This window comes from Bos indicus x Bos taurus, chromosome 19 (genome assembly GCF_003369695.1).
Source record: "Bos indicus x Bos taurus breed Angus x Brahman F1 hybrid chromosome 19, Bos_hybrid_MaternalHap_v2.0, whole genome shotgun sequence".
In the NCBI taxonomy this organism is placed as follows: Eukaryota; Metazoa; Chordata; class Mammalia; order Artiodactyla; family Bovidae; genus Bos; species Bos indicus x Bos taurus.
In genome coordinates, this window is record NC_040094.1 from 51,290,246 (window position 1) to 51,316,426 (window position 26,181).

The window sequence follows — 26,181 nt, forward strand, 5'->3', positions numbered from 1 at the left end:
GTGGGTTGGGAACATGTGGAAGCCATCCCCAGGCCAGCTCTGCTGCATCAGCAGCCCCACAGAGCTGCTGTGAGTGTGCAGGTGTGTCATGTCTGTGAGTGCGGGTGTGCAGTGTCTAAGTGTGCATGCATGTGCCCCCGGTGTTAGGTGTGTTCCCAGGGCCCTTGGAGCAGGTACCATGGTTCCTGGATCCCTCGTGCCTCGGCCAGGTCTAGTGACTGCAAGTCAATAGAAGACCTGATTAATAACCACAGGACCTTGAGATGCAGAGGGCTGGACCCCAAAGGCAGGAACCATAAACTTAGAGGACTGAGAACCAGATGTTGGCCAAGGCCACTTTTGGGAAGGATTTTCTGCTTATCTGTGTTTTCCAAGGCTTCTAAAATGAACATGAAGTTCTGTGGAAATAAGAAAACACACAACTGTAACATTCTCAGCCAGTCTGTAGCCTATGTCCACAGTCTGGGTGAAGCAGAGACACAGAGAAGCATCAAGAAGGGCAAAGGGGCGACCCATCCAGCCTTCCCCTGCAGATGGAAACCCCAGGCCATGCAGAAGCCTGTGAGTGGGGTGCAGGTGTGTGGGTGCTATGTCTCTGTGCTGGGTTCGACAGCAAAGGGGCGGGGGGTGGTGTTAGGCAAATAACAACGGAGGAAGGCTTGTTCAGGTTTCAGCGGCTGGAGACAAGGCCTCTGACTGACTTCTGATCTTGCCTGGAGTATGTGCCTGCTGGCAAACACACAAATTGTTACCAGCAAGTCAAGTGGCACTTTGGATAAGAAAGGGAACGGGGCTTGGATTTTCTTGAGCCCCTGGAGTTCTGGCCAACTCCCTGGGGTCTGGGAAATCTCCTGACTCACAAGGTGAAACAAACAACAATGTAAAAGGTGAAGGAAAACCAGAGCTGCATTGTTGCACACCCACGGATGATGGTGTCAGCTGCACCCTGGGATTCCAAGCGGGAGCCTCCAAAACTGCAATTTGAAGTCTCACCTGCGAGATGCGGACCTTTTCCCAACCGGGACTCCATATGCTGTTACCAAGGGACCTTCCAGCTCTGTTTAAGTCTGGATGTTGGTCGGCCCCGTGTGGTGATGTATGTGCTGTTACTTTTCTCTATTGTTTCTATTTCTCTTCTTTTAAGGGCTGTGTATTGAAATTAAGCCAAATACTCTTCTAGTAAATATTGAAATTGTTTATTGTGTGAGAAGTGGTTTCTTTTGTTAATGAATCCTTCGAACCATAAACAAAAGTAAAACTTTCAGCAAAATGGTGAGGGGAGGGGATGGCTCCGAGGTCACCCAGCCAGATGTGATGCGGCACCATCCTTGAGGACTGTTTTACCTCTTTCTGTGACAATTGAGATTCTCTGCAATCTCAACAGACTGTCCTGGCAGCATAGGTGCCCATGAACACTCCCTATGATGCTGGAAAAAGTGATACTGCGGCAGGGGATGGTTTCCAAATTGGGTCCTGGAGCTCATCTTTGTACTAAGACTCCAGGAACAGTCATGCTTGTCTGGGGTTCATCCTTTGCTAGGCCACATATGACATGTGTGTGCTTACCACAGGGCATCCAACCCTGAGACACTGCTAGGCCAGTGCCAAGAAACTTCAAAACAGCCGAGTTCATGCCAGACTGGTGGGGCTCAGGGACCCCACAGCTGGGTGTGGCCTCTCAGCTGGACTCCAGCCTGGGTCAGGCCCCCTGAGAACTGGAGAAACAGAAGGTGCCGTGTCAGAATCCAAGGCCCTGAATCCTCAGCCAAAGGTCACTCTCATGTGGAGAAACCTCTGCAGCCTGTTCAGGGTCTGGTGTTGACTGGTTCACACCCTGGGCATCTTGCCCTGAAAAAGACACTCTCTGCCCTAACTTTCCAGTCACCACCAGATACCTCCACGACTGAGCATCGTTTCTGCTTTGGCTCAGTCTCTTCATTCTTTCTGGAGCTATTAGTAATTGTCCTCTGCTCGTCCTGCTCTTGCCCAGTATCATATTGGACACCTGATCTGGGCCTGGGGTGCGGTGGGGCGCTCATCGGGTATCATACTTTTTGCCTTTGCATACTGTTCATGGGGTTCTCATGGCAAGAATACTGGGAGGAGTTTCCACTTCCTCCTCCAGTGGACCAATTTTGTCAGAACCCTTCACTATGTCCTCTCTCTCTTGGGTGGCCCCAGGTGGCATGACTCACAGCTTCACTGAGTTACACAAGCCCCTTCACCATGACAGGGCTGGGATCCATGAAGGGGCTAAGAAGGTGTATGTGCCATAATCCTGATGCTGGAGATTCTTAAAGGTGCTTTCTCAAACCCCTCAGCAGAGGCAGTGGCTGGTGTGCGCTCTTATGGTGGACTTTGCTTCTTGGGATTAGGTGGCAATTCCTTTTCATTCTTTCCTGATTCTGCAGAAAGAGAAATTGTAGGAGCAAGTCCTCGGAACACTCCAGCTTCTAGAAGCACAGTCTTCAGTACCCCGGCTCGTCTTTGCCACAGTAGAAAGGAGGGCACCGTAGTGATGACTCGGGAGAGGGCTGGGTAACTGGCCTGGTGGGTGGAGGTCACACCCTAAAACACAATCTCTTTACACCCAAGCCTTTCGAACAGATCGAGTAATGGGGCAGAGTGACACGCTTCCCTGTGGAGGGATGGGCCTGCCTGGGGAGGAGGAAACATGACTTGTGCCAGCCACCCCACGCACGGCCCTTGCTTAAAGCTGCACATTCTGCCTCTTTTTGGAAAGCAAGACTGTGGATGTTGGACTCTCAGGACATTTGGGCTAAAATGTACTCACACACTCAGACCCAGACGACGCAGGAATTCTCTGTCAATTTAAATGCCATTCTCTCAGGAATCGAAGTTTAAAAGTTATATATATCAATGGCTTGGGGAAAACAGGATTTGTGGGTCTTAGAAGATGTTTCCCCTTTTGCAACAGTCTTATAATTAGGAAAAGCGCTAAGAAAGAAGCTATTAAACCATGTACGTGGTCTCCAATCTAAGCTGCGGGCAATGAGACAAGGAAGCACATTGCCCAGGTGTTAGGAAACCAACACCGAGAGGGCCAGGAATGCGGTGCAGGAGGTAATAGAATCACTCACTAATTAAAGCCATTGCTGCCCCCACACCCCCCAGGCTTGGCTTCCAAGCCACTGCTGGAGGAAACGGGAGAGACAGGGTGGAAATGAAACAAAGGGGCCGGGCTGGTTGCTGCCCTGATTCTGGTCACTTGCGTTTGAAGGAGGAGGAGGAACTTGCTGCTTTCGCAATAGATTGCCAAGCTCCACATTTCTTCCCTGTGATCTTGACTTTCCAATGTATCCTGATCCCAATGTATGGTGGATCACGGTGCATTTTTTTAGAACCTCATCCTAAGGCCTCCCTGTCTCTGGAAACCCTTCCACACCTGTGCCGTTGGCGCCCTCTGTAGGGTGGCTCAGCGACTTACAGGTTCATCATGCCCTCGCCCCGGGGGACAGGTGTGCTTTCCAGGCTCCCCTAAGGAAACTGGTCAAAGGAGTGTCCCAAAATAAAACCTGGCAGGGAAAGTGCATCAGATGTCAGGTGGGTGAGTTGGAGAAGGAGAGCGAGATGAAGAAAGGTTGTGGGGTGATGGCCAGGGCAGGACGGTGGCAGCAGCCAGCACGAGGAATTGCAGGAGACCTCACGGAGAGACCTCAGCCCTGACGACCCCTTTTCCCTGGCCAACAGGTGGGGGCCCGTTCCTCCAGCTCTGGTTTCCTTTTGTGTGTCCTGAGGCTCCAGTATCTTCCATCCCTCCAACCACTGGGACTCAGAACTGAAATAGAAACCCAAATCCCACTTTTCCACCATGAAGACAGGTTAACCTGAAGCCCCTCAAAGGAAACACGAATCAGAAAGTCAGAAGGCTTTAGCTCTAATGCAAAAAAAACGTGAGTCCTCTGGGCGTCTCAGGCCTTGATTCCCCAGTTCTGTGCTGTGATCTGCCCTGACTGTGTGTCCTGCAGGGTGATAGAGAGAGCTCTGGCCACTGATCAGCCCTTGAAGCTGAGGCCCCTCTCCTCTTGGCTCCAGCCACAGGGGAAGGTTTTGCCCCTGGGAGGGCTGGCCACCATGCCTGCCTGTGGAGTGGGGTTGGACCCACCTGAAACAAATCTGCGGCCACCAGGTTTGTGAGGAGTGGGCCAGCATGTGGCATGGCTCCTGGACACCTCCCCCAGTGCAGTCCAGGAGCAGCAGCTGCTGGTGAGCAGCACACAGCATGGCAGCTGTCCAGACCTGCGGAACAAAGCCACATGTGACCAGGTGCTCCAGGGATGCACAGGCAGGAGACAGGTTGATCACACCAGCACTGTCCTGAGATCTGATGTGGTTTCCTGTGTGTTTATGAGCGGTGGGCTGCCCTCTCTTCTGCAGCAGTGCTTAATTCTAAAATTTTGACAATTTTAACCCCAAACCTGTCTTGGAGCTTTATTCATTGTCTGACTCCAGCAGCAGAGATCGCTCCCAGCCCCGTGGCTCCATGGCATGCACCATGTGAGCATACGTGAGCCCGTGTTTGTGAGAGCGCCCGGCTGTGGGTCTAGTCGAGCCCGAGGGCAGTGGCCACCGTCATGGGGCAGGTGAGCCCAGCAGGACAGCACTGGGTGCTTTGGGGCAACCTCCTGTGGCATGAGGGGCTCCAGCCACACTGAACTCCAAGGTCAAGTTGCTCTGCAGAGTCTCAATGCTGTCTAAGTAAAGATTGAACATAAGACAAAAAAGAAAATGATACATGCAAGTGTGTCGAAGTCTGTTTTGAGAAAACGGTGTAGATCTGGGTTGGAAGAGACAGGGGGCAAAAGTGACCCGGGCGCTCCCTATCCTCCGTGACCTGCCCTGCAACATGACAGCGACACACGCAGCCAGGGCAGGCCCAAGTGCGATGCTGACGACGACAGTGTCACCAGCTGGAGGGGCCTCTGGCTGCCTGGACCCCTGAATGACCATGTGGCACCGGCCCCCTGAACAGGCTCCCAGGGTATGGGTGGAGTCCCCTGTATCCACAGATCCCCCACTGCAGACCGTCACCAGGAGGCCACTCTTCCAACAGAGGGCATGGGCAGCCAAGGGAGACCAGGTCAGGTGCATATGTGCACGGGGGATCACCCACACACGAGTCTCCCTCACCATGAGCAGACCCTCAGACCAGGCCCCCCAGGCATGCTGACTCAGACCTGCCAACTTGGGGCCCAGTTAAGAATCATATTCCACGCCCCCTCCACCCGACAGCAGCTGCCCCCGAGGCCTGTCCAGTTAGAGCCAGACATGAAACAATGGACTGGTTCCTTATTGGGAAAGGAGTACGTCAAGGCTGTATATTGTCATCCTGCATATTTAACTTATATTCAGAGTACATTGTGCAAAATCCTGGGCTGGTTGAAGCACAAGCCAGAATCAACATTGCTAGGATTAACATCAGAGAAGGCAGTGGCACCCCACTCTAGTACTCTTGCCTGGAAAATCCCATGGATGGAAGAGCCTGGTAGGCTGCAGTCCATGGGGTCGCTAAGAGTCGAACACAACTGAGCGACTTCACTTTCACTTTTCACTTTCATGCATTGGAGAAGGAAATGGCAACCCACTCCTGTGTTCTTGCCTGGAGAATCCCAGGGGCGGGGGAGACTGGTGGGCTGCCGTCTATGGGGTCACACAGAGTCAGACATGACTGAAGTGACTTAGCAGCAGCAGCAGGATTAACATCAATAATCTCAGCTATGCAGATGACACCACCCTTATGGCAGAAAGTGAATGGGAACTAAAGAGCCTCTTGATGAAAATGAAAGAAGAGAGTGAAAAAGCTGGCTTAAACACGCTATTCAAAAGACTAAGGTCATGGCATCTGGTCCCATCAGTCCAGTTCAGTTCAGTTGCTCAGTCGTGTCTGGCTCTTTGCGACCCCATGGACAGCAGCATTCCAGGACTTCCTGTCATTCACCAACTCCCAGAGTTAACTCAAACTCATGTCATTTGAGTCGGTGATGCCATCCAACCATCTCATCCTCTGTCATCCCCTTCTCCTCCCGTCTTCAATTTTTCCCAGGTTCAGGGTCTTTCAAATGAGTCAGCTCTTCACATCAGGTGGCCAAAGTATTGGACTTTCAGCTTCAACATTAGTCCTTCCAATGAATATTCAGGACTGATTTCCTTTAGTATGGTCTAGTTGGATCTCCTTGCAATCCAAGGGACTCTCAAGAGTCTTCTTCAACACCAGAGTTCAAAAGCATTAATTCCTTGGCGCTCCGCTTTCTTTATGATCCAACCCTCCCATCTATACATGACTACTGGAAAAACCATAACCTTGACTTTGTTGGCAAAGTAGTGTCTCTGCTTTTTCATATGCTGTCTAGCTTAGTCATAACTTTTCTTCCAAGGAGTAAACATCTTTTAATTTCCAGGCTGCAGTCACTGGTCCCATCACTCATGGCAAATCGATGGGGAAACAATGGAAACAGTGACAGACTTTATTTCTTGGGCTTTACAATCACTGTAGATGGTGACTGCAGCTGTGAAATTAAAAGACATTTGCTCCTTGAAAGAAAACCTATGACCAACCTAGACAGCATATGAAAAAGCAGAGACATTACTTTGCCAACAAAGGTCCATCTAGTCAAAGCTATGGTTTTTCTAGCAGTCATGTATGGATGTGAGAGTTGGATCATAAAGAAAGCTGAGCACCAAAGAATTGATGCTTTTGAACTGTGATGTTGGAGAAGACTCTTGAGAGTCCCTTGAACTGCAAGGACATCCAACCAGTCCATCCTAAAGGAAATCAGTCCTGAATATTCATTGGAAGGACTGATGCTGAAACTGAAGCTCCAACACTTTTGCCCCTTGATGCTAAGAGTCAGTTCTTTTCTGGGAAAGATTGAAGTCAGGAGGAGAAAGAGACAGCAGAGGATGAGATGGTTGGATGGCATCACCGACTCCATGGAAATGAGTTTGAGCAAGCTCTGGGATTTGGTGATGGACAGGGAAGCCTGGCACACTGCAGTCCATGGGGTCACAAAGAGTCAGACACGACTGAGTGACTGATCTGATCCTGAGAAGGCCTGCCTGGGTGGTAGGGGCCTCCTCCAGTGAGCCTGGTCCCTGTCTGGGCTCACAGCCTGAACACCCAGCACCTGCATCCTCGAGCAGGTGCCCACATTTCCAGCTTCTTCTGATTTTAGGCATGAGGACACAGACAGCCTGTCAGACGAGAACTGTTTCCCAGAACAGTGGGCACAGTTCAGGGCAGCATGGTGAGCCTGGGGGAAGCAGGGAGAGGCTGTCCGGCTGATTCAGCTCTTCTGTGCAGATGCTGCTGAGGCTCGGCTCTACAAGGAAACATGGACCAGTTGTAAACAGTGAGGGAGGAACTCACCAGCACCCCACCCTGACAGGTCTCCTCACCTGCCTCCCAGTCGTCTCAGCTTTCTGGCAGGATAGCCCTCACGGGCACACAGAGGCAGGAGGCTGTGCTGCTCCGCAGGCTGGCCATTCTGTCAAGGCCCTTGTCTAGTCCCTAGTCTGGCTTCTGAGACAGGATGACCTCCCGCTCCCGACAAGTGCCTTCCCCACCCACCTCCCCTCCCCCCAGCAGAGTGCAAGCCAGAGACGTGCAGGAGGGATGAGTATTCCAGGCCCAAGGCCATGTCATTGGTTCCAGGTCCACGTGTTCCTCTGTGTGTGTGAGTCGCTCAGTCATGTACAACTCTTAGTGACCCCATGGACTGTAGCCTGCCAGGCTTTACTGCCCACGGAGTTCTCCAGGCAAGAATACTGGAGTGGGTTGCCATTCCCTCTTCCAGGGATTCTTCCTGACCCAGGGAGGGAAACTGAGTCTCCTACATTGCAGGCACATTCTTTACCATCTGAGCCATCAGGGAATCCCATCTACTCCTTTAGTAGCAAACAATCTCCACATTCTTTTAGCCTCTGAATGCTTTTTTGAACCCTTTATCAGCTGAGCCAGTGAAAATCCAACAGCAAAATGGCAGCAGGGTGGCCGATACTCCATGCGCGAAAACGATGGAGTGAAGGAGTGTGGGGCCTCCATTCTCATGCCACCAGTCAAGTCCCGAGATTTTGTGCCAAATGGCAACAAACCGGGTTTTGTGACTAGTGTGCATATTTTATGAAGCAGGTGGGACTCAGTGCTCTCCAAAAACCTTACTCCCCTCCTTTATTTAGCAGTTTGCCTCCAAAAGCTTCCCAGGTGACTCAGAGATAAAGAATCTGTCTACCCAGCAAGAGAGGCAAGTTTGGTCCCTGGGTGGAGAAGACCCCTGGAGAAGGGAATGGCAACATACTCCAGGATTCTGCCTGGGAAATCTCAGGGATGGAGGAGCCTGATGGTCTACCGTCCATGACATCGTAAAACAGTTGGACTCAACTCAGCAAATAAAACAGCAGCAGCTACCTCCAAAGTGGGGAGGGGCTGGGGGGCTGGCTCTGTAAACATATGTTCCTCTGCCCCAGGGACACCCATGGCTGCTGAGCAGCCTTCACGGAGACCCCACTGTGTTTGGAATGGCTGGCCTTAACCCCGCTGGAAGAGCAGGGACCTCGTCAGAACAAAACACCCTTGTTTACCGACCCCTCAAAGAAGGGAACTGCACGCTCTCTCCCTCCCTCACCCCCACCCCAGGGGGCCCAGCCTCAGTGTCGACAGTCCCCTGGGGTTCCCATGAAGCCTGAGTAGCTGGCTGGGCTCTGTTCTCAGCCTGTGGACCTCCCCCTCAGGCTGACTCTGGCACATTCCGGAAGGTGGGGACCTGAACCCTCAGGTGTGTGCTGACCAGCTGAGGCCCAGGCTCTGGACCTGTCCCCTGGGCACCTGCCCTACCTGCTCACAGTCCTCCTCGGGCCCCTTGTGGGAAAACACCCAATTTTAAACTTTGACCCTCAGTCACTCTCAGACCTGGTGGCCTCTGGCCTGTATATTCTAGCCCTGGGTCAGGACGCTCTGCCAGGAGGGGAGGTCAGAGTTCAAATGAGGATGCAGAGGAAGAAAGCACTGCCCCAGGCTTGGGGTGAGGAGGGGGAGGACAGGAGGGGCATCTGTGCTCCTGGAGTGTCCTGGCGCTGAGGGCCAATCTTCTCAGGCCAGGAGGGTGGGAAGACCCTTGAACCTTCTGACCCCTACTCAAGGCTGAGTGAGCCTCTGAACAGGGTGGCATTGGGGGAGTGTCCTGGGGGGATGCAGTTGACTAAAAGAAAACCACACAGTGAAAGAGCTATGATGGAGTGAGAGAATCTGTCCCAAGAGATGGGGGAGGCCAGTTTGTGGGGCTTCTGGCCAGGAGTACAGGTGGGCTTTCCTGGTGCTCTAGTGGTAAAGAACCCGCCTACCAGTGCAGGAACCGTAAGAGACCTGGGTTCGATCTCTGGGTTAGGAAGATGCCCTGGAGGAGGGCATGGCAACCCACCCCAGTATTCTTGCCTGGAGAATCCCATGACTACAGGCCATAGGGTCGCGGAGTCGGACACGACTGAAATGACTTGGCATGATGCACAGATGATGAAGGATACATCTGGGTGAAGGTGACTCTACTGCTTGCCACAGAGAACAGATATATCACAAGTTAAGGGTGACGGTGCTTTTCTTTGTCTGGAAAAATGCAAGCAGGTGGGGTCAGTGAAATTCTTCCTGAGACACGCATCTAACCATCTAAGGGGTTGCTTGTCCAGATACACAGAGTCCGTTAACGTCTCTAATTCCTGTCTGAGCACAGAAGTGCACTGTGAGTCCGCGGCTGCAGTGTATCAACCTTTGCAGAACTGGACAGTGAGCAAGACACTCTGTGCTCCTCTTTCGTGTGCAGGGTCAAGCCCAGCAGGCTGCAGCCCTCAGCTGAGTAACTCAGGGATGGCCCCTCAGCCTTGGTGACCATCCAGGAGCCCCTGGGAGCCCCCTCTCTTCTCCAGGTGGTCTTGGGGTGACCTTACACCCAGGAAAGGTAGCATGGTGGTGCCAGGGTCCCAGAACACCTCCCCTGGGAAAGGCCAGGGATGGGTCAGAAGGGGGAGATGATGGCCTTCAAAGGACCCAGGGTTTTGCACTTAGAGCCCGTGGGCATTTCAGCCTGGCCCCAGCCCTTCCACCCACTGCCCCGGGACCTTGGGGAAGCCTAAGATAGCCAAGGAGGGGTCATTCTACTGTCCCTTCTCCTCTCATCAACCCTGCTCTCTCTAACCTAATAAAAACTGCTGTTTATTCTTAAAGAACACAGTATTCCCTGATTACTTGAGCACAGGATCGTTGTAGAAATTCTGGAGGCAAAAAAGTTGAAGAAGATTAAAAACTGTAGTTCTGAGACTCAGACTTACCTCCTGAAGACATTTTATGTTCGTCTAGCTTTTCTGGAAGTGTATGTTTCTATGGATTCAAAAGGAAGGGGCTTCCCAGGTGGCACTAGAACCTGCCTGCCAATTCAGGAGCTATAAGCACATGCAGGCTCGATCCCCAGATCGGGAAGATCTCCTGGAGGATCGCAGGGCAACCCACTTCAGAATTCTTGCCTGGAAAATCCCATGGACAGAGGAGCCTTGCAGGCTGCACGCCAGTGGGTCCCAAAGAGTCAGACGCCATTGAAACGAGTTAGCATGTGCGCGGGTACGCATTCAAAGGGAAATTGGGACGATGCTGTCTGCACAGTTGGGGGTTTTAGGCTGCCTGGTTCTGCTGATGCCCTGACAGTACTGTCAGACGTGCTCAGGCTTCACCACAGCCCCTCAGTCCACACCAGACACGTCCACACACAGGAGCAGTTATGGAACGTGTAACTGATGCAGCTGCGGTCACAGGAGCACCCCAACCAGATCCTCTGCTTCCCCGCAGACCCTCAGGTGGTCCCAGGAGCACTGGCTCCTCCAGGCTCAGCGGCACTTCCAGGACCAGGGCCCCTCTCTGCCACACGACAGACCCCAGGGACCCTCCCCCTCGACGACCATTTCAAGCAGCCCCTGAAGAAGGTCTTTCCCAGCTCCTGCCTCCCCAGGAACAGCTGAGGAGTCTCCCTCTGTCTGCAGTGTTCTTTCTGAAATGCCTCTTGGAAACTTCCGCGCAGGGAGGGCATCTCCCGGGATCAGAAGGAGCCGCATCCTGGGCCCTGGCCTGCCCTCTCTTTGGTCTGGATTTAGAGTCTTCCCAGAGAAGCATCCTGATTCTCCGGTAATTCTGGGAATGGAGGCAGAAAGTTGAAACTAGAGAGCAGACTCTGTGTGTGAAGGTTCCTCCACCACTTCTCTGGGGGTCACATGGGGTGACTGGGGCAAGAGAGAGTCATAGGCCGGGACGTGTGGGCCAGTCTCATGCTCAGTGGGATGAAGGGACACCTCTTTGAAGGGCTCTAACTTTTATGTATGTTTTTGTAACTACATGTCCCTCTCGGGCCTCCTGGTCCAGGGATTTCCCAGGATTGGGGCGAAAGGAGAGAGCAGATTCTGTGTGTGAGTTACTCCAGCATCTTCTCTGGAGGTCACGTGGGGTGACTGGGGCAAGAGAGAGCTGGAAGCCAGGACGTTTGGGCCACTCTCAGGCTCAGTGGGATGAAGGGAAGCCTCTTTGAAGGGCTCTAACTTTTATGTATGTTTTTGTAACTGCATGTCCCTCCCGGGCCTGCTGGTCCAGGGACTTCCCGGGATTGGGGCATAAGCCTCACCCCCCTGGCACTGGTTCCCACTCAGCCCTCCACAAATGTTTGTTGATGGACACAAATCTGAGCAAACTCTGGGAGACAGTGAAGGACGGGGAGCCTGGCATGCTGCTGCCGATGGGGGTCACAGAGTCAGACACAACTTAGCAACCCAACAACAACAGCTTTTGTAAATGCTGGGCAATGAACAGGTTGTCAGGATGAGGGGGAAGCAGTGCTCTAATGTTTAAATCACCTAGTGAGCCCTTCCCCTTCCAGGCAGAGCTGCCTCCGCCTGGCTACTGTGGCCACTGAATCTCTGTTCCTGTTGCCCCATCAGCAAGGTGACCTAAGTTACACTGACAGGGCTCGTCCCCAGAGGGGAGAGGAGAGCGTCCAGTCGGCGGTGGCCTGCGCGCCAGGGTCTAGGCAGCTTGGAGGCATCAGGGACCCTGGAGGGAGCTGTGGGGACCACGTGGCTCAGCCAGACTGGTGGAGCCCACCTCCTCCCTGACTCTGAGGGGCCACTGCAGGAGTTAGGCCCTCAAGACCGAGTTACTCAATGCACATCGGGGGCGGGGCCAGAGCCAGACCTACCTCATGATCCCTGAAGCAGCAACAAGCACCCCAGTTATAAGCACTTCCATAAGTAAAATGTTATACTATTTCGAAGAAAATAAAAGAACGTTCTGTTAAATGGAAAGACATATCTGGGTGTTGGTTGAGGAAGGATGAATACTGAAAATGTGATTCTTTCAAAAAATGAAGTGTAAAGACAAATAATTCCCAAGAGCACTGAGGGCTGGGGCAGCTGGGGACAAAATAACCAGATGTTGGAGGAATGCAGCCATTTCAGAAAGCAAACATCATGCTTCCGGGTGACTCCATCAGAAAGAGAAATATTAATGGGTCAAGAATTTTAGTCTTACATTTTAAAACTTAAAATTTCTAAACATGGACATTCCCTGGTTTCTAATGGTTTGGATTTTGCACTTTCACTGCCGTGGTCTGGGTCCAATCGTTAGTTGAAGAATTGAGATCCCACAATTCAATCCGATTGTCCAATCCTGAGCAATGCGATAAGCTTGAAAGTGCAGAACTCCAGGAACTGGCTCTCCTGAAAAACTGCCACCTACTGTTTTCTTTACAATGATCATCTAATGCCCTGTGTCTAATAAAAATATAATAAGGGATTCACTTTCAAGAAAATCATCTTTTGCCCTGAATTCAGGGCAGTTCCTGAAACTCGAGTTCAGTTCAGTTCAGTTCAGTTGCTCAGTCGTGTCCGACTCTTTGTGATCCCATGAACTGCAGTATGCCAGGCCTCCCTGTCCATCACCAAGTCCTGGAGTCCACCCAAACCCATGTCCACTGTGTCGGTGATGCCATCCAAGCATCTCATCCTCTTTCATCCCCTTCTTCTCCTGCCCTCAATCTTTCCCAGCATCAGGATCTTTCCAAATGAGTCAGCTCTCCACATCAGATGGCCAAAGTATTGGAGTTTCAGCTTCAACATCAGTTCCTCCAATGAACACCCAGGACTGATCTCCTTTAGGATGGACTGGTTGGATCTCCTTGCAGTCCAAGGGACTCTCAAGAGTCTTCTCCAACACTACAGTTCAAAAGCATCAATTCTTCTGCGCTCAGCTTTCTTTATAGTCCAACTCTCACATCCATACATGACCACTGGAAAAACCATAGTGTTGACTAGTCGGACCTTTCTTGGCAAAGTAATGTCTCTGCTTTTATGGGAAACTTGAGTGACTTCCCATAACTTGAGGTTTCCTTTTTGAATACAGGACCTGGGTGTCAGACCTGAGGTGCATGGATTCTGAATCCTTCCCACCTCCTCCTTTCCTGGCTCCGCCCTGGAATCATCATTCGGGTTTAATACAGGAGCTCCGACCTGTGCACAGACAGGCTGCAGCTGCAGGCGTGGAGGAGCCGGTTACCAGGTCGCAGGTGAGAGATGGAGGGGTGGTGGCCGGGGCTCCTGGTGTAGGATCGCACTCAAATAGGGGCTGGGTTGATGGAGATGGAGCGCTGAGCTCCCAGGCTCTGCGCTCTGCCTCTCCGCTGAAGGAGGGAAAAAGACAAAGGCTTCTCGACCTAGTGGGGAACTGCGTTTCTGCGGGGGCAGCTCCAGGCTTGACTCTGCCCTTATCTGGAGGGGCAGAGAGTTGGCATCTCGAGCTCCCGGATGTCCACCCATACGCAAAAAACCCCTGCTGTCCCGGACCACATCTGGGGTTAAACACTTTCACGTCCAGGCCAACACTGCGGTCTTATACTTGTGCACACACACTCACTTTCATGCACATATGCACTTGTGTGCACTCACAACGGGCACACAAGCACACTCAGCCCATTCACTCACAAACACTCATTAAAACAGAGCAAAACCTGGAGAGGGGCACTCCATGGCCTCTTTCTATGCTCTCCATTCATTTTTGGTTAAGCTGCAGCAGCAGTCTCTAAATTCAATTCACCACCCACTACTGGTCAATGATCTGCAATTTGAAAGCCAATTTCCACTCCCAGTGCCTGGGGAGCCAGAGCCCCTGGGAGGCCCTCATCCCCTGGGACTAAATAGTGAAGGTGGTGGGGAGGTACAGGACCCCACCCGCCCCTGGAGGGTACAACCAGCAGGTGCAAGGAGGGGAGGATTCTCAGAGGAAGTGCCTTGTGAAAGAGAGTGAGAAGTGGACCAGCTGATGGGCTGGCAGGTATTGATGGCCCGAGAGAGCCGCAATGATTTACAGACTCAGCCCCCAGGCTTGCAGGAACTTATTACTGCCCAGTAGGGATCCCTCCAGAGAAGGCAATGGCAACCCAGTCCAGTAATCTTGCCTGGAAAATCCCAGGGATGGAGGAGGCTGGTGGGCTGCAGTTCATGGGGCCGCACAGAGTCGGAGATGACTGAGCGACTTCACTTTCACTTTTCACTTTCATGCATTGGAGAAGGAAATGGCAACACACTCCAGTGTTCTTGCCTGAAGAATCCCAGTGATGGGGGAGCCTGGTGGGCTGCCGTCTATGGGGTCGCACAGAGTCAGACACGACTGAAGCGACTTAGCAGCAGCAGCACCAGGAACCCTTCCTTCTGGCCATAGCAGCAGAGACAGGACACAGCAAAAGCTCCCTGGACTGGGGCATCCCTTCCCTCTGAGCCAGGGTTGGGGCTCCATTTCAGTGTCTCCTGAAGGTGGTTGGTTGCCTCCCTCCACACTGTTGGTGAAAGGCCTACCTGGAGAGCATGGTGCTTACCCTCCCATGTAAATATCCAGGTACATACACGTTACCACTGAGCCTTTGTGTGGGAAACCTGGTCCAGCTTCTCCTAGGTGCTGCAGGAATGGAGATCCCTGCTGATGGAGAACCCCTGGCCCCTGGTCAGCTGATAAGCCTTGAGCCACATACCTGCTGCCTCAGTTTCCCCAAGGTCCTGTGGCAGGACAAAGTGCTGGCAACGGCATGCACTTTCCAAGGTGTTCCACTGACTCCCAAATGTGATCATGTCCCCAGTGACAGCACAAATCCCAGCTGTGTGCCCCAGCTTAATACATGGAGATACCAGCAGCTGTGACAGTGATCTGAGAGAATGGTGAATTGTTGCCTCACTTTTCCCAACTCCAGAAACCTCAGGGCCCCTCCAGCTCTTGCCCCATCATGCAGTCTTCCTGTAGCACCCCCCACCCTCTGCCTTCTCACCCCGCTCTTCCCCTGTTGTGCCTGGCCTCTCTCTCTCCCATTTTCCTGTCCTTTGCAGCATCAGAGACAAGAGGAGGGACTCAAACAGAGGAGTGGAAATGCCAGACTTAAAAACCCATCTGAATTTCAGATAACGAATCACTTTGAAATATAAATATGTGGCAAATATTGCATAAAATATACCTATATTTAAAAATAAGACAGCAGTGGAACCCCAGACTGAAAAGGGCGGCAAAGGTGCCTGAGGACACGGGGAGCTCCTCCCATCCCCAGTCCAGCTCCTCCCACCCCCAGTCCAGCTCCTCCATCCCCAGTCCAACTTCTCCATCCCAGACCAGCTGCTCCACCCTCAGTCCAGCTCCTCCTTCCCAGTCCAGCTCCTCCATCCCAGACCAGTTCTTCCACCCTCAGTCCAGCTCCTCCATCCCAGACCAGCTGCTCCACCCTCAGTCCAGCTTCTCCTTCCCAGTCCAGCTCCTCCATCCAAGACCAGCTCCTCCACCCTCAGTCTAGCTTCTCCATCCCAATCCAGCCCCTCCATCCCAGTCCAGCTCCTCCATCCCCAGTCTAGCTCTTTGCAGACACCCCTTCTGCACTCTATAAGGTGGAAAAGTCTGTGTCTCCCATGTACAGATTTGGTTTAGTTGAGACTGTCTATGGTTACAAGGATCTGCCCCAACCTGGAGTTCTTCCCAGCGCCTAGGCTTTATCATCTGATGATGAAGAGCCAGGCCCACGGTGGTTGGAATTTGGGGGCAGAGCCTGGTGGGAAGGGACCCTGGCATCCTTGTCCAGATTCTGGAACCCCCAAAGCCTTTCCTGGTGATGACAACCTCAGGGAGTTCATGATGTTGGACTAAGAGGCTCGTGTGTGTGAGGGCAGACCCCCACCATGGCCTGGGGAAGGCTCAGGGAAGACTGGAGGTTTGGGGGCAGCGGGAAGAGTGGCAGGGAGTCCCAGCCAGTGCCCGTCTGGGAGCCCACACCTTCAGCAACCTTGGACAACATGACAGAAGATGGCCAGGGCTCACCTGTTGCACAGGCCATACTCCCTCAGGAGGACTCCAAGTGGTGGTAGAAAGTCTGTGACACTTCCTGCTTTCGTAGTCTTCTGGTCCTTTCATTATCTGTGAGAACATACCTATAAATAGCACATCTAGTGACTACAAATGGGTATTTAAGGTGAAGCTAAAACAGATACTAATGTTTAAAAAATGAGTCAGTGTAAAATAATTTTTAGGACATAAGGGTATGTGAAAAGTGAAAGTGTTAGTCGCTCCGTTGTGTCTGACTCTTTGTGACCCCATGGACTGTAGACCACCGGGCTCTTGCATCTATGGGATTCTCTAGGCAAGAATGCTGAAGTGAGTTGCCATGCCCTCCTCCAAGGGATCAACCCGACCCAGGGGTCAAACCCACGTCTCCCGCATTGCAGGCAGATTCTTTACCATCTGAGCCACCAGAGGAGCCCACGAATACTGGAGTGGGTAGCCTATCCCTTCTCCAGGGGATCTTCCCAACCCAGGAATTGAACCAGGGTCTCCTGCATTGCAGTTGAATTCTTTACCAGCTGAGCTACCAGGGAAGAACTAATTTTTAGGACATAGGGATATGTAGTGTTGTGAAAAGTACAGAGGTTAGGGTGGGGAGGCTGGTGAGACAGGCTCTCTGGGGTGTTTTCCTGGCAGGTAGACAAAATATGAGATATTGAGAGCAGAGGGTGGTTTGGTGAGCCTGACGTAGGCTCAAAGGACCCCACACACCTTTCCCAGGGGGCCATGCGCTCGCTGCTGGAAGACACCATCTGCCCTCTCACCCGACCTCTGGACTTCAGCCTGCTTCGTCCCTTTTGCTTTCCTTTTACTTGTCAACACACGCTCCCTCCCAGAGTCCAGTCGGACAGGTCAGCGTGTGTTACAAAAACACCGTTTTGCTGAGGTCACCCCCTCTCCATGTCACCTGGTCCAGGTGCAGACCAAGGTTCACCTTCGACTCATTCAGCTCTGCCGGGCCCCTGCCCAGAGCTCACTGGAGGGGACTGACCGCACCCTTCGTGTGGCATCGGCCCTGCAGGGAATTCTGAGCAGGTCTGCAGGGACTGAGCACCTATTGTAGGCAGAGCATGTGGGGGCCCTAGGGGCCCTCCCCCCAGCACTGTGTGTGTGTGTGTGTGTCTGTGTGTGTGTGTGTGTCTGTGTGTTTCTGAGTATGTGTGCGTCTGTGTGTGTGTGTGTCTGTATGTGTGTGTGTCTGTGTGTTTCTGAGTATGTGTGTGTCTGTGTGTGTATGTGTCTGTGTGTGTGTGTGTCTGTGTGTATGTCTGTGTGTTTCTGTGTGTGTGTATCTGTGTGTGTGTGTGTCTGTGTATGTATGTGTGTCTGTGTGTATGTCTGTGTGTGTCTGTGTGTGTGTGTATCTGTGTGTGTGTGTGTCTCTCTGTGTGTCTGTGTGTGTGTGTGTATCTGTGTGTGTGTGTCTGTGTGTGTGTGTGTCTCTGTGTGTGTGTCTGTGTGTGTGTCTGTGTGTGCTGTGTGCAGGGACAGGGTGTTCTCCCAGGGAGTGGGAGTAGGATCCTGGAAGCTTCTGAAGAGGGGGTGGCTTTGCCAGGCTAGCTTCTCCTGGCTCCACATGGAGTGAGACCCTGCGTGGTTCAGGATTGTGAATGAACCCACTCATTCATTTACTTTCAATCAACGTCCTGGTGGCTCAGAGAATCTGCCTCCAAGGTGGGAGACTCAGGTTCGATCTCTGGGTCGGGAAAATCCCTTGGAGAAGGGAAGGGCAACCTACTCCAGTATTCTTGCCTGGAAAATCCCATGGACATAGGACCTTGGCAGACTACAGTCCATGGGGTCACAAACAGTCAAACAGGACTGAGTGATTTTCACTTTCACTTTTCACTCAGCATCCCAGAAAGTGTACTAGGAACTTGAAACACGACTCCTAAATTTATGGGAAGGATGAAAGCTGGACAATGGTCAGGAAAACGTGATGAGGAAAGGTTTTGAGGAGTGAGTTTCCCTCTGGATACTGTAGACCCCTGGCTGTCTCCCTCCCAGAGAGACCACAGCTGCCCTTCCCACTAAGTCTCCTGGTCGCACTGGGCATTCGGTGATGATGCCAGGTCACCAGCAGGAGGCTCCCCCTCTCACACGTGAGGGATCACTGCTCTCAGAGCACAGGCTTAGGTGGCATTCTTCCTTTGGGTCCCTGGGGGGTTAGCCCTCCATGTGACCCTGAGGACACCTGTCTGCTCCAGCCTTGGGGCCAGTGGGCAGGCCTCCCTGGGAATGTATTCTTCGCCCTGGGGAGACTTGGCTTGCCTCCCCATCGATAGGACACCCAGGCCCATGTTTGATGGGGAGCAGGGGGGCAAAGCCTGTTCCAAGGTCAGTGGAAGCAGCAGAGTGGCTGGGGTTCGATCGGAGACCTTGAGGAGACTGGAAACGCTGGGGGTCCTGCCCAAGGCTTCCTCCAGGACGGGTCAGTGGCCAGAGATGAGCACACAAGATCAATCTCCTGCCTGCTCAGGCAGCCTCAGGGGAGGACATCCCTGGGCGAGGGTCTCCCTTCAGGCAGCCCCGAAGGCTCTGGCTAGGAGGCCAGGAGTCACTGTCGAACACCAGCAAGGATGCCTTCGGGCCCGATGGGTCGCTGGGCACCATTCTGTGTATGAGAACCTTCCAATTTAAGAGAAGTTATTTTATAAAAAATACTCAGGAAAAGAGTTGAGCAGATCTTATCTAAGGTGCCAGGAAAAGCCCCAGCACAGGAAGTTGCAATAAATCTTTCTAGAACATTCCATCACATGAGGTTCTCAGCAGCAAGTAATAGTGATGAGCTCTCTGTGCCCCATCCTGGCAATTGCTGAAAGGCAGCAGTATACTGGGTTGTGTCCACCTGTGAAATCTCAGCCTCTCTTGCATTATGCTGAGCAGGTTAGGGCAGGATCAGGGCAAGCTGCCTCTCTTCACTTAATCACCAAGTCTCTGTTAAAAAAAAATTGATTAAAACCATGTTAACGTTCTTGCAAAAAACGAATGTCCAAGGAAAGATAAATAGCCATAGAGAGAACCTGCCTTCTTGGGGTGAAAACGCATGATGGACAGCATAGTGGCCTGTACCCTGCGGCTGGCAGGGCCTGAATGGCCCCACGTGGTGGGGGTGCCTTGGCCAGGGCGACAGGGTGCTTCACTCTTCAGTGCCTCAGGCACCACTTGTCCTCCTGAAAGGAGCAACATTAGACCTGTGACATGCCACTTGCAAACACACCTTGAGGAATATTCAAGATTTGAGCATAAAAATAGACAAAATTTGACCGTGATGGATATTCCACCAATTGGGAAACCTTTTAAAAAGGATACTCTACACAAACAAACAAAAACTACTTTAAAACAAAACCCTGAAGCTTTGAAGGAAAAGACAGACAGGACGACATAAACACGTGGAGTCCTTATTCCAAAGACAATCTGGGGAGAAATGACGATGGAAACGTACTTACCCTGGAAGGCAGTTTGTTTCTTTAAGGGGTGAAAGTCTTATGAAGCTGTAAGGAGAAGACAGAAACTCCCAGGAAGAGGAGCAAAGGGTTTGCAAAGGCAGTGACAATGTGGAAATCTGAAGGGCCAGAAACAGGGTGAGCTGGTCAGCCCTCCACAGCACCAGGTGTCACCAGGAAGAGGCGGAGCTAGAAGCCAGGGGGACAGGGCAGCTCACAAGCTAAGACAAAGGGAATCTTTGCAGCCACTGAAGTCAAGCTTTCAGGATCTGGGGAGGCAGATCTCATCAGCAGCACACTACAAAGTGAGAACCAGACACAGAGAAGTGGACAGAACGTGACCCCAGAACACTCCCTCCAGTGTCTGGGGTTTGTGCCTGATTATTCCAGTGAGGGGAAAGCTGGGGTCTGGGGAAAGAGGGAGGGGCCAGTATGAGTGTCCTGGGGCAGCCGTGACCAAGAACCACAAACAAGGGATCAAAAGAAGCAAAGTTTGCCCTCCTCCAGTTTGGAGCCGGAAGTCCAAAATTAAGGTGTCAGCACGGCTGCAGGGAAATATCCTTCCTTGTCTCTTCCAGCTTCTGGCAGCTCTGAAATCCCTTGGCTTGTGGCCACATCCCTCCAGTCTGTGCCTCTATCAGCTCCAGGCCTCTCCCTTGTCTGTTTCTGACAGATTTCTCTCTTCTTACAAGAAAGCCAGACACATTACCTTGGGGCCCACCCTGCCCTAATACAACCTTCTCTTTATTTATGGCTGCAAAGGCTGTGTTTTCAAGTAAGGTCACCTTCACAGATCGTGGGTGGACATGTGTTTTGGGGCCACCTTTCATCCTTCCCTGATGGATCAGTGGTAAAGAAAGTGCCTGCCAATGCAGGAGAGGTGAGTTTGATCCCTGAGAAAGGAAGATCCCTGAGAAGGAAATGGCAACCCACTCCAATATTCTTGCAAGGGAAATCCCATGGACAGCAGAGCCTGGTGGGCTCCAGTACATGGGGTTGCAAAGAGTCAGAAATGGCTCAGCGACTAAAGAGCAACAACATTCACCCTTGTACATACAGTACAGAGGGAGAGAAGAGAGAGACAGTAGTGGGCTGTCTAACCTGATTCCACGTATGTAAAATCACATACACGTGTGTGCACAGAACTCGTGTCTCTCAGGTAACATCTTTCTTCCTCAACTACAAATGTTGTACTTATGTGACAAAAGAAGACTGTCCTTCTGACGGTAAATTAGGAATAGAAGCAAGTTTAGAAAATCAAGGGAAGCCAGAGACAGCAGCACCATCACAGGGGTCTGGGGGCTGAGACTGTCCCTCGCCATGTCATTCTCCTTGTTTGACCCAGAGTCTCCTGGAGTCAGGACTGGGGCTGGTCACCAATGGCCCTCCGCTCCTGGAAGCAATTACATCCACACTTTCCTTTGCTCCTGGCCCTTCTGCCCAGTACCCAGCAAAGTGGAAAAGAAAAATCAGACACTGAATTCAAAACCAAAGGGTACCAAGTCCATGGCATTCTGGAAAAGGCAAAACTATGGACACAGTAAAAAGATCAATTGTTGTCAGGAGCTTGGGGGAAGGATGGATGAATGGATGGAACACAGAGGATTTTCAGGCAGTGAAGCTACTTTTTGTTGTTCAGTCGCTAAGTCACATCCCATTCTTTGTAATTCCATGGATTGTAACCCGCCAGGCTCCTCTGTCCTCCACTATTTCCTGCGTTTGCTCAAATTCATGTCCATTGAGTTGGTGATACTATCTAACCATCTCATCCTCTGTATAGTACCTAATGGTAGCTACATGTCATTATGAAAAGTGAAAGTGTTAGTCACTCAGTCATGTCTGAGTCTGTCCATGGAATTTGCCAGGAAAGGCTACTGGAGTTGGTGTCATTTCCTACTCCAGAGGATCTCCCTGACCCAGGATTGAACCCTCATCTCTTGTGTCTCCTGCATCGGCAGGCAGATTCTTTACCACTGTGCCACCTGTGAAGCCCAAATGTCAGTTTTACTGGATACCAAAGCCCGAGATGAGCATTTGTTTCAGAGGAAGTGAAAGTTCAGCTTTCCAGACTGTAACTCACGAGTTCCACAGGAAGACTCTTGTTGTTGATAAAAGCAAATCTGGAGAGTGGACCAAATGTCCCCAAATGCCAATCCTCAGAATGCAAGAGTGGAAGAGGGGCTGGGAGCATCCAAGGTGGTCCTAGGCTGGTGTCAGGTTCAAGTGGCCACACGAGATTCTGTGTGTCATGACCTGTCTCTACAGGACACATTCTCAGGGAGTTTTGCATGTTTTATATAAAATTCAAGATAAACCCAGCAATATAAATGGACTTGTGTCCCAGGGACTTGTTTCCTGTCTCATCTGTGTTTCTCATCCGTCTGACAGTGGTCCCACTGCAGACATTATAAAGGTGTCGAGAAGGGTCATGACACAGTTGGGTCAGGGAGGAGCTTGGGGACCCTCGCCCACCCTGGACAGGGTGCAGCCCCTCTCACTGGCTTCCCAAGGAGCCTAAGGGAACTCTGACTCATCAGCTTTCCGTCCTTCAGGGAGTGTCCCCAAAACCAGTAAGGAGGACAAGGGACCCCTTAAAACTCATCCACGTCCTGCTGGCCATGCTGACCTCAGCATCCACTCTCCTCGCTCCCAGGATGTTCTGGGTCCTCTTGTTGTTGGCCACCTTGAGGAGTGCTCAGAGTGGAAGTAAGTTGCATGGTCCCAACTCTGCCTGCGGGGGAAGGAGGTGGGGAGGGGGTGGGGAATGCAGCAGGGGCAAGATGGGTGTGAGAGGAGAGACCTAGATCAGGCCAGGAGGGGCCCAGGCTCCAGGTAGTGCCAGTGACCCCAGGAAGGGCAGTCACTGGATGTCCTGAGGTCCAGTCATGACCGATTCATGTGACTTTTCCCCCACACAGTCTCGGACAACCCCAAGTGCACCAAGGGTGCAGTTGTTGTGCTCAGGGGCAAGCCAGCCACGATGAGCTGCAGCATCTCCAATGCCTTCTCCCACATCAACATCTCCCAGAGAGCAGACCCCACGGCACCCTGGAAGCTCATCTGCAGTGTAAAGCCCCCAGGAAACTTCTGCCAGGATGGATGGGAGCTCTGGATTTGGGATGGCGAGGCGTACCTAATAACTGAAGAAGCCCAGGACACCCAAGCAGGGCAGTACAAGTGGAGTCTGATGGGCGCCAGTTATATACTGAAATCACCAAACTGACCGTCTTAGGTGAGCAGGGCAGGGTGGGGGGTATTGACCCCAAGAGCTTCTCTTTTTGAGGGGCAGGAGTGCGGAGCAACTACGGAGGAGTGACTCCTGCCCACCTGAGGTCCCCGGAGCCACGGAGATGAGGCCTGAAGACTTCCACCCTGCCCCACTCACACCGCGGCTGTGCCCTCTCTGAGCTTCTCAGGGTAGCCCCGGCACGTGTGCCTGCTCACTGTCCCCCTGTGCTCAGGGAGCTGGCGCCTCCCTCCCTATCCCCTATCCCCCCACCCCCACCCCTTGCTTTGCTGCAAACTCCCCAAGTCACCATTGCTCCCTCCCCCCAACCCTTCACCTGTTCATACGCAGTCAGAGTCACCCTGAGCGCTGGGGACAGGAAGCAGGGCTCCAGCTTTGCCCCGGACCAGGAACAGTGGGAGGGGCTGAGAAGGCACCCCTCAGCCTAGCGGGCCCTGGGCGGGGAACCCAGTGAGGTCTTCATGATCTCCTGTATCCAGGGCTCATCTGATACCTGGGGCAGACGGGCTGTGTCAGGGTAAGCCCTGGGCAGGCCCCTGCCAACATGCCCTGTGTCTCTTTGGCAGGGCCGCATTACCTGCACCTCACACCTTCTGCAGGTAGGTGTTCCTATCTTCATCCTGGGCTACAGGAGGGGAGCCCCCAGAAAGCCCCCTCGGGTCTTCCCTCCGCAGACACCCTCACCCTCTGTGCCTGGAGCCCTGCCCATCCCATGCACCCATGCCCCTGCCATCTCCCACCCATGAGCTTCCCAACCACAGGCCATGTCCCCCTCAAGGGTGCCCCCAAGGTGGTGGGGGCTCCTGCACAGGTGAACAAAGGAGGGAGGGTCCGGCCCTTCCCATTTTTTGCAGGTCGGCAGATGAAGATACCCCATTCCGATCTTAATCCTGAGCACACTGAGCGAGATGCTGGTAATCTTCCCCATCCTTGCCCTGGGTGTCCTCCTCAGCCTGCTGATCTGCACACTGGCATGGTGCCGAAGGTGTGGCTCCCTGAACTTCAAGCTCCAGAAGGTATTGGCCGCTGAGCCTGGTCTGTGGGCTGGGGAGGGGTAGGGTCATCTCGGACCCGGCATACACACTCTGCCCCATGGTCTCGTACCCACCGAGACTAGTGAGAGAGTGGGGAGCGTTTGAGGTCCCAGAGAGCCAGAACACCTGCCCCAGAGGACCCCAGCCAGCAAATGCAGTCCTAGTCCCAGAAAGCAGATGCCCCAATGCAGACAGGCCACGGAGTTCACACCATCCCTAGGACCCCCTAGGGGATGGCATGGGGGCTTCCTGCTTCTTCCAGGAGACCTAGATGTGTGGGTGGGGGATGTTCCTAAAGGACGCACTTGTAGGCAAAGGTGTCTTGCGAGGCTCTCATCCCTCCCACCCTCCCCACTTCCCCAAGTAAGAGGCTCTGAGCCTGGGGTGGGGAGCTGAGTGCACCGTGCACACTGGACTCTGCAGAGGGGACGTGCGGGGAAGAGCAGGCTGAGGACTAGGAAGCTTGGCCACTTCCTGGCGTCTTCCTGATGGACATGCCAGGGAGGGCTCCTTAGCAGGTTCTGGGGCCCAAAGTGCAAAATTCTCACGTTCCATAGCACTTGACCTAACGGGACCCTCCCCTCCTCCACCCCACCCAGGCCTGGGCTCCTCCCCAGGGCAGGAGTGCCACGCTTGGGTCACCTGGGAGATGCCCCAGTCTGGGGTCCTCAGCTGATCATGGACACCCTCTTGTCTTTAGAACATGAATAAGAACCAGTTTGAGGGACGTTCCAGGAAGCACTTGAGGAACCAAAATGAGGATATCAGTGGCCTGGGATGATGCATGAAGCCTCCTCCACCACCCCCAAAGGGTAGAGCAGCCCTTCTGGATGGGAGGCCGGACAGGTGGCTGCTGGTGGAATCTCTGTCCAACCTCCCTGGTCTTCCCCAGCCCTGGGGCTCCCCTCTCTGCCACCTGCCCCACGTGCAGTCCCTTCCTGTTTCCAAACCACATCCCAAACCATATATGCCAAATGTCTTTACAAGCAAAGCTGTGCAACCCCACTGAGTGTATTCTTTGTTGTTTTTTTGGAGGTGGGCTGGGACGTCTTTTTTTCTTCCTTTCCTCTTTTGTTCCCTTATGATTTGATGACTTCCGTGATGCACTTGAATTGCTTTCTCTTTTTTGTGTGTATACCTATGATAATAGACTTCCGGTTTGTGGTGACCATGAGATCTCGATACAGCAGTCTACATATACGTGCATGAGTGTCTTAAGTTGCTGATCTCTTCTTTCCAGTGCATTTCGAATGTCCTGCGTGCGTCCTCTCCTCCTCTGCTGATTCCTGGTTTTGACCTCTTGTTTGTGTGCGTGGATGGTGTCATACTTCTACTGCATGTTTGCCTTTATTGGTGAGCCCTCTTATTTCATCCTTTTCCTGTTTCTCGCTGTGGCCTTTTCTTTTCATTGTAAACAAGTTCCTTTAAAGATAGAGCTGGTTGGTGGTTCATTGAATATGTTCCTAAAAGGTACATATAATGTGATAAAAAGAAGGTTTTCCTAGAAGTGCTACCTTCCGTGCTCTGCAAAACGTCCACATTGCTAATCCTCAAGATGACTACACTAAACCTAGTAGCGAATCATCAAATGAGCTGAGAAATATATCCTTAAGTGAAGAAAATAAAAATATGAAAGAAGCGCTGCGAGTCTTACAAGCGGAAAAGCCCAACGAGGGCTTCCCTGATGGTCGAGTGGTTAACAATTTGCCTTGCAATGCAGGGGACGCGGGTTCGATCCCTGGTGAGGGAATTAGGATCCAAAGCACTGTGGGGCAGCTAAGCCTACATGCCACAACTAGAGAGCCCATGAGACCCGACACAGCCAAAAAATAAATACTAAAAAAAAAATAGGAGTCCAAATACATGCAGAAGGCCAGATATCTGGGAGTCCTCACTCACCACGAAGAATCTCAGGTTGGATCAATGCACGGTGCCTGGCGACTGTCCTCACAGGAGGGTAACGATCCCAGAACCATTTCGCTGGCACCCAGAGTCCAGGTCTAGAACTGACTGCATTTGCATCTCCCAGGTTAAAGAGAGGTTCGTGCC

At 52.5% G+C, this 26,181-nt stretch overlaps 1 pseudogene; it reads left to right on the forward strand.

Moving 5' to 3' along the window:
* Window positions 1-406: 406 nt before the first annotated feature.
* On the forward strand, window positions 407-25,565 carry LOC113877587 (annotated as a pseudogene).
* The last annotated feature ends 616 nt before the right edge of the window (window positions 25,566-26,181 follow it).